Raw genomic sequence first — 12739 nt, 5'->3', positions numbered from 1 at the left:
TGTACCTGGTGTAATATATGACAAATTCTGTGGTACAATTTAAAAAACTTTTGATAGGAAAACATTCTTTAGTAAAGGTAGATTCAAAGGTTTTTTCTTTATGAGCAATAATTCCACAGCATAAACAGTTTCTTTTACCACATTTGTATATTCCCATAGTTGGATTTGGTAGGGAGGACAATTGTTCTTTTCTAAGACGACTTGGAGCTACTAGATTTTTTATAGTAGGTGCTCTACGAAAGGTAATGCCAGGTGTAATTCCCCCCACCTGCTCAAGGAACCTGCACTTTCATCTGCACCTTCTTCTTTGTCACCGTGTAAGGTGGTATAGTATGTGGGAAGGGGAACCTGAGATTCCTCTGGGTCAGATTCTGGCAGTGTACTGTAGAGTGCGAGGGGAATGTAGTGGTCTGGGTCAATGTACCAGCAGCATCATCCAGCAGTGGCTGGGCCTCAGTGCACTTGTGGCGTCCCCAAGAGTACGGTCGCCACTGTGGCATTACCTTCCTCCTAGGGAGTTTGTTGTCAAGCTTGGGAGCAATGAAGGATCTCTCTAGCAGTGAAACCAACACACAACACATTTCCCACTCCAGGCTAGCAGGGAGACCTCTGAACCTGACTGCTGAGGAGCTGCTTTCTGTGGTCAGGAGGAGGTAAGTTAGGGCACTCTGTGCAGGGAAAGGGAAGTGTGTGGACGTGAGAAAGGGAGCTGGAGGATGAGCAGAGTTAAGGCTCACTCCTAGCTGGAGCGCATGGTCCTGATTCCGGTCTCCGAGTTTGTAGGGACACTGACGTTCCTGCAGCAGAAACCGGGGGGAAGTAGCAGCTATAAATGCTCTGTACCCAACTAAGGCTCGGAGGCCCCAGCATCGACGTGTGGGAGCCAGAAGGAGAAGGCTACAGCTGTCTGCCATACAAGTAAAGTCTGAGAAACATCTGTTAGACAGGAGGCGCTTCAGTGAACCACGGTCCTGTGAGTGCTTCCCCCACAAGCGCTAGAAAGGAGACGTTCAGGAAGGTACATGTTGGCGAAGTGTTGGAAGGGAGCTTTCCATTTTGGTCCCGGAGGTTGGCGGAGGTCCTGACCCGGAGGACACAGCACGGAGGCAGGCATCTGTGTAACATGCAGACTGTGAGTAAAGATTTGGAACTGCACACTCTGGTGTCCTACAGTTATTCCAGCACCGCTACATCTGGGTACCAGCACCTACACTGCCTGTGCCTTTCCCCCATCACTTCATCTACACTTCCCTGGGACTCCAGCTCCACCTGTGGGGAGCTTCACCATCTTTGCTGCACAACACCATCAGTCCCAGAGGATCTGCATGCAGCGTCGGCCTAACATCTATGTTGCCGAACACCACAGGTGGCGTCAAACTATCTATATAAACTCTTTACCATTATACCACGCCATTAACATGGGCGCCCAGGGACACCGTCCGGGTCACCGCTGCTGTGACACATCCTACTGACACCGGCCCGGTACCGAGTACCCCACAGCCCTGGGAGGGCGACCCATATGCCGACTGCTGATCGGGCAGCGTTATTCCCATGAACCTCCAAACAGCGTCCATGAAGGCAAAGTTTTTGGTTTCCGGGGGCAGTATGATTGCAAAGCTGAACCTTAAAGGAATGTCCAAAAGGGCACCACCAGGAGTGGAGCCTGTGGCTTAATTGGACTCCACCCGGGAAACCACAACCATGCCACCTAAAGAAAAGATGCACACTTTGAAAGCTTTGTCGATTCTGTGTGTGGTGTGGTATGTGTGTTTGTAGTTGTGCTAGCGATTTCTCAGCTTTATTCCGTTAACAACTGAGACTCCGGCATGCCCCCGCAGTACGCGTCAAGCTTACTAGAGGGATAAGCGAGGCTCTGGCACGTGATATCGAGCAATAACAGGTCTAGCATTCCTGTACATGTCCAGGGCTGCATGCAAGCTACACTGAAAGGACCAGCTTTTGTCGCTTACAGGTGCAGATAACCTGCTGAACTCCTTTAGTGATGGGGATCTGGGATTCAGATTATTCCCCGCGAACAAACGATGATTTCCCAGTAAGTTCAGGTCAACCGCAATTCCGGAGTTAGGCCTAACCGTCATTCCTGAAAATATTACGTGTCCAAACCACAGGTGCTGTAGCTTGCTTAACAGCTTGGCAGCCGTTCTCAGGCCCAGTATGGATTCAACAACATTGTAGAAAGTTGATAAAGGGTACAGTTTCACCGGATAACACGTATATATGTAGCCTAGTTTACACATTAAAAATATATGTCTATAGATCAGGAGGCAGACTCAGATGTTCTCATGCCCAGTATGGATTTGAGCAGATTGTACAAAGTTGAGAAAGGGTACTTTATCACTGGATAGCAGGTATATATAGCATAGTTTAAACATGTAAAATCTCCATGTTCTCAGTATGGATTACACAGCAATCTAAAAAGTGGAAAAAAGGAAATGCATTTGAGGCATACACAACTATATACTTTTGGTGTTATTTTTAAATCTTCATATATATTTCTGTCTCAGTAATACAGTCCAGCCTCTCCGCAATAGAAAATGAGATGCATACAATTACTGACATAAAGGCTAGTGATTGCAGAAATCTTGGAATTACTATTCACGGGAAAAACTTCCGTCACAATTCTCATAGGCGATGCTGACCCTCAATTAATTTGTGTTTTGAGACAGTGAAAACATTTTTTTGTGAATAAAGTCTTGCTGTACTTCCATTGATTCCATCACTGTTACTCATCTCAATCAAATTTTTATCACAGGGAGCGATGTAAACATGGTGCTCACTGGCTATCATGATCTGTCACGTAACTTTGGAGTGCAAAAGACAGAAGCCACAGGCCATGGGCGATTCTATTTGATTGGCATGAGAGGGCACATTTTAAAATGTGCGCCGGAATGTCACACGTTTGTGAGCAGGAAAACTGTGAAAGCTGATGATAAACCACCACTGCATGTCATTGTGAGTCCATGTCCATAAGAAATGGAAGCCATTGATCATCTGGAGCTAGAGCCCGGCCAGCAGGACAGGGCATAGCTACATCTTAACCATCATCTTTCAGTTCAATCAATTTGTTGTGGCACTGCGAGTGAAGGATTTGACAGCCCAGACTACACAGCGGAGGAGCAGGGAGAGGTACACATTGCAAATGCTGGGGCCCTGCCCAAGTAAGGGGGGAACACTCCTGGGCGTCGGTACTGGCACTGGGCCCCTCATTGTACGGCGGTGTGTCTGATGGCGGGTGTGCACCACCACCGTCAGAGACACTTGATTGCACTATGAGGGACCCTGTGCCTGTGCCCGCGCCCAAGAGTCTGCCTACCCACCTGTCCAGGGCAACGGCACTCGTACGGTTTCATGCGCTAGGTGGTGACCCCGGCCATGGGGGGGGGCAGCTCAGTTAGGGCGGTTTACAAAGTGGCATATGTTGATGTGGGACATTCAGCTGCTGCAAAAGGCGAAATAGGTAAAGTTCGCGGAATAGGAGGAGGACAAAAGCAAGCCAATTTTCTGGCAACCTATGTGTCATCAAGGGAAGGTGGGACAAAATCCTTGGAAACCCATGCATGGTTTATTTTAATGAAGGTTAGATCATCCACATTTTGGGTTGACAGACGGGTCCTTTTTTCTGTCAGGATTGATCCAGCTGCACTGAAGACTTTTTCCGATAGCACACTTGCAGCTGGGCAAGCGAGCTCCTGTAAGGCATATTGTGCCAATTCAGGCCAGGTGTCCAGTTTAGCGGCCCAATAGTCAAAGGGGAATGACCTGTGCGGGAGAACATCGATATGGGAGGAAAAGTAGCTTGTAACCATAGTTGACAACTGCTGTCTCCTGTCACTTTCCATCGATGCAGTATTACCAGTTGTGTGAGCGGTAGTTGAAAAATCAGTCCACAACATTGTCATGAAACCCCTGTCTCCAACGCCACTTCTGCTGTGTGCACCACGAACACCTCTGCCAAGCTGCCCCTGGCCCGTACGGCTCGTGTGAGAACTATCACCGCTGCTGTATGCTGGGAATGCCTTAACCAACCGGTTTACCAGAGTTGCTTGTTTATTAGCCAATATTAGGTCAAGGTTCTCGTGTGGCATGATGTTTTGTAATTTGCCTTTATAGCGTGGATCCAGGATGCTGGCCAACCAGTAGTCGTCATCGTTCATCATTTTGGCAATGCGTGGGTCCCTTTTTAGGATCTGCAAGGCATAATCTGACACGTGGGCCAATGTTCCCGGTGTCAATGATGCACTGCGAGTGCTGGGTGGAGGAGCACTTTCTGGCAAATCCACATCCCTCCAGTCACACACAAACCCTGTACCAGACCTTGCCACGCCAACATTTTCACTTGCCCCTCGAGATGCATCCTCCTCCCCTAAGTAATCATCCCCATCATCATCCTTCTCCTCCTCTTCTTCCTCCACCTCGTCCAGGAGAGGTCCCTGAGCAGACAATGGCTGAATGTCATCAAGGATTCCCTCCTCCTCAACATTGGCTGCAGATGCCTGCTCCTTAAGGTGCGTCAAAGTTTGCATAAGCAGACGCATAAGTGGGATGCTCATGCTTAGGATGGCGTCGTCTGCGCTTACCAGCCGTGTGCATTCCTCAAAACACTGAAGGACTTTACAGAGGTCTTTCAGCTTCGACCACTGCACACCTGTCAACTCCATGTCTGCTCTCAAAGTGCCTGGTCGTGTATCCTCCCACAAATGCATTATGGCCTGCATCTGTTCGCACAGCCGCGGAACCAAGTGCAGGGTGGAGTTCCACCTTGTTGCAATGTCGATAATGAGGCGATGGTTAGGAAGGTGGAGCAATCGCTGCAACTTCTGCATACGAATGGAGTGTACAGGCAACCGGCGGATGTGCGCGCACAGTCTTCGCACCTTCTGGAGCAAGGCTGTTAACTCTGGATAATTGTTGAGGAGGCACTGCACCACCAGGTTCAAGGTGTGAGCCAAGCAAGGTATGTGGCTGAGTTTTGAAAGGGCTATGGCTGCCACAAAATTACGGCCGTTATCACTAACTACCTTGTCTGCCTCAAGATGTATACTGCCCAGCCATGACTCAGTTTGTCACTGAAAGTACTCGGCCAGCACCTCCGCGGTGTGTCTGTCGCCCAAACACATCATCTGCAACACAGCCTGCTGACGCTTTCCACTAGCTGCTCGATAGGGGGACACCTCATGTGCAACAGTGGCAGCTGCAGATGGAGTGCTCGTACGACTGCGCTCTGTGGACGAGCTTTCGCTTCTGGAGGAGGAGGAGGAGGAGGAGGAGGGTCAAACGCCTACAGCCAACTGTTTCCTATACCGTGGGCTAGGCAGCACTGTCCCACCACCGCTGTCCCCTGTGGACCCTGCATCCACCACATTAACCCAGTGCACAGTGATGGTCACGTAACGGCCCTTGCCATGCCGACTGGACCATGAATCTGTTGTGAGGTGCCCCTTTCCACTCACTGACTGCTTGAGTGCATGGACAATGCGGTCTTTCACATGATGGTGGAGGGCTGGGATGGCTTTGCGAGAGAAGAAGTGGCGACTGGGTAGGTCATAGCGTGGTACTGCATAGGCCATGAGTTCGCGGAAAGCAGCGCTTTCCACCAACCGATAGGGCATCATCTCTAACGAGATTAGTTTGGCAATGTGGGCGTTCAAACCCAGTGTACGCGGATGAGAGACTGAGTACTTTCTTGACCTACTCATAGTCTCTGGGAGGGTGAGCTGGACTTGAGAGCTGCATATGGTGGAACTAGCGGTGGACAGGGCGGACTGAGCGAGGGTTGATGATGGTGATGGAGTTGGTGTTCTTTCTGATGGCCTAGATTCAGTCTTTCGTTGATATAACAGTGGGATTCCCTGACTGCTCTGGCCTTGCAACGACACCTCAACATTTCCTGCTGTGCTAACCGGTGGGTTTACAGTGGGGGAAACAATGTAGCGTTGCTGACTACCTTCTTTGTGATCAGTTGCACATGTGGTACTTGAGGTTTGGTGCTGTGTCCATGCTTGCAAGTGCATGCTGGTTAAATGTCTAAGCATGCAACTGGTATTCAAATTTTTCCCTCAGCTAAAGGTCTTTGTGCACTTCTTACAGATAACCTTGGCCTGATCATGAGGATTTTGTTCAAAAAAGTGCCACACTGCACTCTTCCTACTTTGGAAGACATTTTGTGGCCTAGCACGTTGTGCTATTTCTACCGTCTGGACAAGCTGTCCAGCAACTCTTTTGATTTTTGGAACCTGTCTTTGGAGTGCTCCGGGCCTGCCAGATAACAGCTGTTGCGATGTCGATGTCTGCTGTGGATGCTCCTCCTCTTCATCTGAGCTATTGGAAGCAGCACCCTGTTCCCCCAATGGATGCCAATCTGGGTGAACAACTGGGTCATCCATCACCTCCTCTTCAATGTCATGTGCACCTTCCTCTGTGTCAGCGTGTATGGTGGTATAGTATGTGGGAAGGGGCACCTGAGTCTCATCAGGGTCAGAATCTGGCTCATTACACTGCGAGGACAATGTAGTGCTCTGACTGATGGTACCAGCAGAATCAACTATCAGTGGCTGTGCATCAGTGCACTCCATGTCAGATTCATCTTGGCCTGGGTAATTCACCATTTCACTTGATAACCCAGGCATGGTATGTGAAAACAGCTCCATGGAGTAATCCGTTGTATGGCCTGCGTCATCCTTCAATCTTGGTTGGGGTGAAGGACACAAGGAAAGGAGTGGTTCATGAACATGAGCCTCCAATGACGACTCAGTGCTTTTATTTTTTACAACTTCAGAAGAGGAGGTGATAGAGCTGGAGGATGAGTCAGCAATGTAAGCCAAATCTTTTTCCTGAAGCTCTGGCTTTAAAAGCGGTTTGCCAACTCCTAGAAAACTAAGCCTTCGAGGCCTTGTGTAGCCAGACGATGACGCAGGCTCAACACCTCCTGCATTCGGTCCTATTTTGCTTTTGCCACTACCATCAGGTCCACCACCAATACCATCATTACCAGCTGGCAACCCCATCCCAATTCCATGGCCTCTTCCATCAGCCTTCCTCATTTTTGGTAAAAATGTACACAAAATCCCACAAACTATTTAGTAATGTAAAACAAGGTACAAGGTGTATATAGGACAGGGGAGATGTAGAATTTCTGAACACACTTGTGGACACTGTTGGATTGTGTGAGGCCCAGTGAATATCACACCGCTATGTCACAGGCTCAATGTCGCAGGTGTGAAAAATGTCACTATAGGACAGGGGAGATGTAGAATTTCTGAACACACTTGTGGACACTGTTGGATTGTGTGAGGCCCAGTGAATTGGCTAGTGTATGACAAACTACAAGGTGTATATAGAATTGGGCAGAATAGGAATCTCCCTAGATTGTAGGTCTGTAAGCACGGAACATGTCCTCGACTTATTCTTACAGAGTCACACACAGCTTCACTGTGGCCGTGATAACAGCCGTTACACGGTACTGAGAGAGGAGCGTGCACGTACACCGCTGTCCGGTGTCCGTAAAATTGTCAAGCTCCGTGTTTTTTAAGTATACGGACTGACACACGCTGTCTCTCTATAGTTTTGAATGTGATCAAACAGCAAATATACTTAACTGTTTGAAAAACAGACAAAACTAGAAGGTGGAGGTCTGTAAGAACGGAACATGTCCTCGACTTATTCTTACAGAGTCACACACAGATAGCTTCACTGTGGCCGTGATAACAGCCATTACACGGTACTGTGTGAAGAGCGTACACCGCTGTATGGTGTGAAAAAATGCACGCTCAGTACCTCACCAGGACAAAAAAAATTTGGATTGCATTTAAAAAAGTAGTTTGCAGAGCAGTGGGAAAACAGCAATGCAGCTATCAGGAAGCCTTATAAGGCAGCCTAACAACACAGCTGATCCAGCAAAATATAGCCTCCACTTGCACTGCACACACAGTGACTGGTGTGTTGTACAGGCAAAATCGCTAGCAGCAGAAGCAGTTTTTGGTCTCTTCTTCCCTGCCTAACGCTCTCCCTAGAGAATCAGCAGCAGCAGCAGCTCTCCCTATTCTGCGATCAGCATGAGTAACATGGCGGTCGGCGTGCACGCCCTTTTATACCCCCTGTGACGCCCCCCAAAGCAAGCCAATCACTTGCATGCCCTTCTCAAAGATGGTGGTGACCCCTGCCTATGTCATCACGTTGCCCACAGTGTCCGTGGATCCTGATTGGCTGAAATAGGGCATAAAACAAACTTTTGAAACGCGACTTTGGCGCTAAAGTCGCCGAACTCGTGGCCAACCTCACCCTAGGGTCGGGTTTTGTTTCATGAAACCCGACTTTACCAAAAGTCGGCGACTTTTGATATTTTTCCACCCGTTTCGCTCAACTCTACCTAGAACGCATACCTTGGTCCTCGCAGGCCTGCTAGTTTAATTGCTTTCTATTTTCTGCAAGGTTAGTTTAGTTAGAATTCTGAAACTCTAGGTATTCCTCAGGTATATAGTTGTTAGTAATTTCCAGGTGTTCATATATTTTTGTTACAGGCATTTCGGTATAACAACTCTTTTTTGGGAATACCCCATATTCACATACCTGGGGCCTTTTAGGCCCGCACTAGGTTTACATGTGGTCCTCAGTCTTTTTGTCTTTACTGTTGCTGGGAAAGACTTTGTCTTTATGCCTCAGTCTGTATGACTCTGCTGTTGCTGTGAAGAGTGTGGATTCTGCCTGACTACATGGTCATGTGATCTTGGAAAGGAGGCTCCCTCACAAAGTCATGGGCCTCCGACATCATCACAGGTCCTGACCACACAGGATCAGGAGGACAGACAGCATCCTGTTCATTGTGTGCTACTTGCTGAAGAGACTTTGGAGGAAGGAGTCAGCTTTCTTGTTTCTGGAAAAAGAAACTTTCTGAGATACAAAAATCCAGAGGTTTCTACTGCACCTAAAAGAAAGTGGTAACCTGCTGAAGGTGAGAGGGGGGGCTGCACTTTACCCTTAGCACACACACTAGCAAAGAGTGTACAACCCTGATTGTAATTGACATTCATCCACTCAATGCCGACTTTTATTTCCCATTGACTTGCATTGGGGTCGGGTTTTGGACGAAACTCCGACTTTTTTTGCCCTAGTCGGACCAGTTTCATCTGAAACAGATTTTGTTTCATGAAACCCGATCAAACTAAAGTCGCTCAACTCTACTGCTGTGGTTCTTGGACGCACCCCATCACATAATATTGTAAGAGTTGCTCAAGGAACTGTATGAATTCCATAATTCTTGTCCAAAAGAGATGTTTTCTGTAATTTTTTTTTAGATGCTATTGTAGATGAGGTAGTTTTGTGTACTAACTTAGAAGGAAAACGTATCGCTTCAGGAAGAAAAAAACATGGAAAAATATAACAAAAGAGGAACTGTATGCTTATATTGGCCTTACTCTTCTGGCAGGGTGTACAAAATCGTACAATGTTCCAATCAGAGAATTATTTCTGAACCCTTTTTCAAATCCACACTACAAAGCTACAATGTCATTCCATAGATTTGAGAATATTCGGAGAAGCCTTCGTTTTGATAAGAGAACTCGTCCTGTGAGATTGGAAACAGATAAATTGGCCCCCATTAGCTACATCTGGAACCTTTTCATCAAGAACTGTACAAAGCCTTACAATTCTAGTGACAATGTGACAGTGGATGAGCAACTTCTTGCCTTTAGGGGACGTTGCAAATTCATTCAGTATATGCCCAGTAAACCAGCCAAGTATGGAATAAAAAAATTCTGTATGTGTGATTCTGCAAGCTATTATGGGATGAATGGTCTGATTTACAGTGGCAAAGAAGTTGATGCTCCAGTCCAGAAAGACCTATGTTCTGACATAGTAAAGTCACTTGCTGTACCAATTTTCAATTCCGGAAAAAATATATGCCAGGATTCCGTCAGCCTTAGCTGGGGTCACCAGGAGGTCTGATCCATTACGGATCCCCTCCTTGCGGACCCGCAGTGCTAGTGGGAATGCATCCTTACTTTGCAATTTTCAAATAAACTTTGAAAAGTATTTTTATTTGAGTTATTCCATGTTATTTGCACACAGGCCTAAAAGGCCCCAGGTATGTGAAAGTGTAGATTTCTATGGTTATGCGTTCTAGGGTTAATGGTAAATTTCTTGTCTGTCCGGCCTTTTTGTGTTAAATAAAGCTTTATTTTACTCATTATTTGCCTTGTGTGCACCATATTTTATGCTGTTTTCTCTTTTCCAATATTTCTGTTATGATATGGGACATAGTTATTGTCCTGTTCTCGCAGGATTATCTTTTGCTGGCCTCCCTTTGGATCTGGGAGGGGTATTTATACCCACTCCAGACTAGGATTCCCTGTCAGCTATACTGTTGTTCTGGCTGTGTGTCTGACCCCCTGGTGTGTGTTTACTGCATTGCTTGTTTGCTTCCCGTGTATGACCTGGTCTGTCCCCTCACTCTTTTCTCTGTCTCACGTTTTGGTATTGTCTTCTCTGGTTCTGACCTCCTGGCTTGGCTGTCGTTACTCTGTTACAGTTTGCCCCTATTGTACAGTCTATTGCCCTTTCTGGTTTACTGATCTATTTCTTCATTCTGACTATCCGTTCTGTCTAATCCTTTGGTACTGTTGTGCTATCTCATGCTTTGTCCCCGGCCTGATCTGGCTTATGTCTTTCTATGCCCCTTGGTAACATTGTCCCGTAGTTACCCTTTTAGGAGTTTTCCTCAGCTCCTAGCTCTCTGGAGTTTAGACCATGCCCTCAGCAGTCAAGTGCTTCAGGTCCTGTTAGTCTGGAGCATGCATCGTCACCACTGCTGCCCCGCTCCACAGGTATCTGTTGTGAACTCATTTTCAGGTCTGCCTCTGGTTTCTGGTGAGGGAACTATTTGTGCTAACAGAGGAGTTGTGAGTTCTCTTTCCGGTCTCCCTCTGGTGGTGGCAGGAGGTAATGAAGCTGATCTAATTAACAGAGACCTGCCACCTGATAATGAGGATGAAGATTGGACATCTGGAGTCTCAGACTGGATTTAAGACAGCCAACTCCCTGTTCCCATGCTGGTGATTTTTTCCTGACTCCTGAGGTCTTGGTTTCCAGCTCAGTTCCTGTCTTCTCAAGCTAAGTTTTCTCTGCTAATGTTCACATTTGATTTGGTTTTGTCTATTAAGCTTTTTTTGTGGTCAGCCAGCCCCGGCTGGGGCTGTGCTGAATTTCCACTCTTATGTTACTGTATGTGCCAGTTTTCTTTTTGTCCCTTATTAGATTGGCCTCTTTTTGCTCTGTTCTCAGAATATTCCAGAGTGCTGATATAGTGGGTGAAGTCTAGTGACTTCAGGGTTTTTTTTGCTATCAGAAGTGTCGGACATTTTTTGCAGGGTTTTTTGGCGTGATTGCAGACAGTATCTTTCCTTTCCTGTCCTTTCTAGTTAGTGAGGGCCCCATCGTTTGCTCAGCCTATTTTCCTACCTGTGTTTGTGCTTTCATCTTGTTCCACCGTCAATACATGTGTGGGGGCTGTCTATTCCTTTGGGGTCTGCTCTGGGGCAGTTTAGATTTCCCCATTTCTTGCTTTAGGCTTATTTAGTCCTCTGGCTGTGACAAGGCATCTAGAATCATCATAGGTATGCTCCACGGCTGCTGCTAGTTGTGTGGTTAGGATCAGGGGTCTGCAATCTGCGCAGTTACCAACCACAATAGAAGAATATAGAAGTATAGAAGAACCACAAGATCACTGTGGCTGAGCTCCACAGATGATGTAGGGAGATGGGAGAAAGCTATACAAAGTCAATTATCACTGCAGCCCTCCACCAGTTAGGCCTTTATGACAGAGTGGCCCGCCTGAAGACTCTCCTCAGTGCAAGACATATGAAAGCTCGCATAGAGACAAAGATAGAACTTTTTACTGATAATTCTAAGCAATATGTGTGGAGAAAAGAAGGCACTGCTCATCACCTGCCCAATACAATCCCAACAGTGAAATTGGTGGTGGCAGCATCATGCTATGGGGATGTTTTTCAGCTGCAGGGACAGGACAACTGGTTGCAATTGAAGGAAACATGAATGTGGCCAAGTGCAGAGATATCCTGGATGAAAACCTCTTCCAGAGTGCTCTTGACCTCAGACTTGGCCGAAGGTTTACCTTCCAACAAGAGAATTACCCTAGCACACAGCTAAAATAACAAAGGAGTGGCTTCAGAACAACTCTATGACCATCCCTGACGGGCCCAACCAGAGCCCTGACCTAAACCCATTTGAGCATCTCTGGAGAGACCTGAAAATGGCTGTCCACCAATGTTCACCATTCATCCTGACAGAACTGGAGAGGATATGCATGGAAGAATGGCAGAAGATCCCCAAATACAGGTGTCAAAAATTTGTTGCATCATTCCTAAGAAGACTCATGGCTGTACAAGCTCAAAAGGGTGCTTCTACTCAATTCTGAGCAAAGAGTCTGAATACTTATAACTGTGTGATATTTCCATTTTTCTTTTTTAATAAATTTGCAAAAATTTCTACAATTCTGTTGTTTTTCAGTCAAGATGGGGTGCAGAGTGTACATTAATGAGAAAGAAATGAACTTTTTTGAATTTACCAAATGGCTGCAATTAAACAAAGAGTGAAAAATTTAAAATGGTATACAGTATATACAGAGAAGGAAATAATTATTTGATCCCTTGCTGATTTTGTATGTTTGGCCACTGACAAAGACATAAACAGGCTATAATTTTAAGGG

This window comes from Dendrobates tinctorius, unplaced genomic scaffold, assembly GCF_039654945.1.
Source record: "Dendrobates tinctorius isolate UK_male_01 unplaced genomic scaffold, ASM3965494v1 ptg000290l, whole genome shotgun sequence".
Taxonomy (NCBI): Eukaryota; Metazoa; Chordata; class Amphibia; order Anura; family Dendrobatidae; genus Dendrobates; species Dendrobates tinctorius.
Note: the sequence above shows the minus strand (reverse complement) of the source record.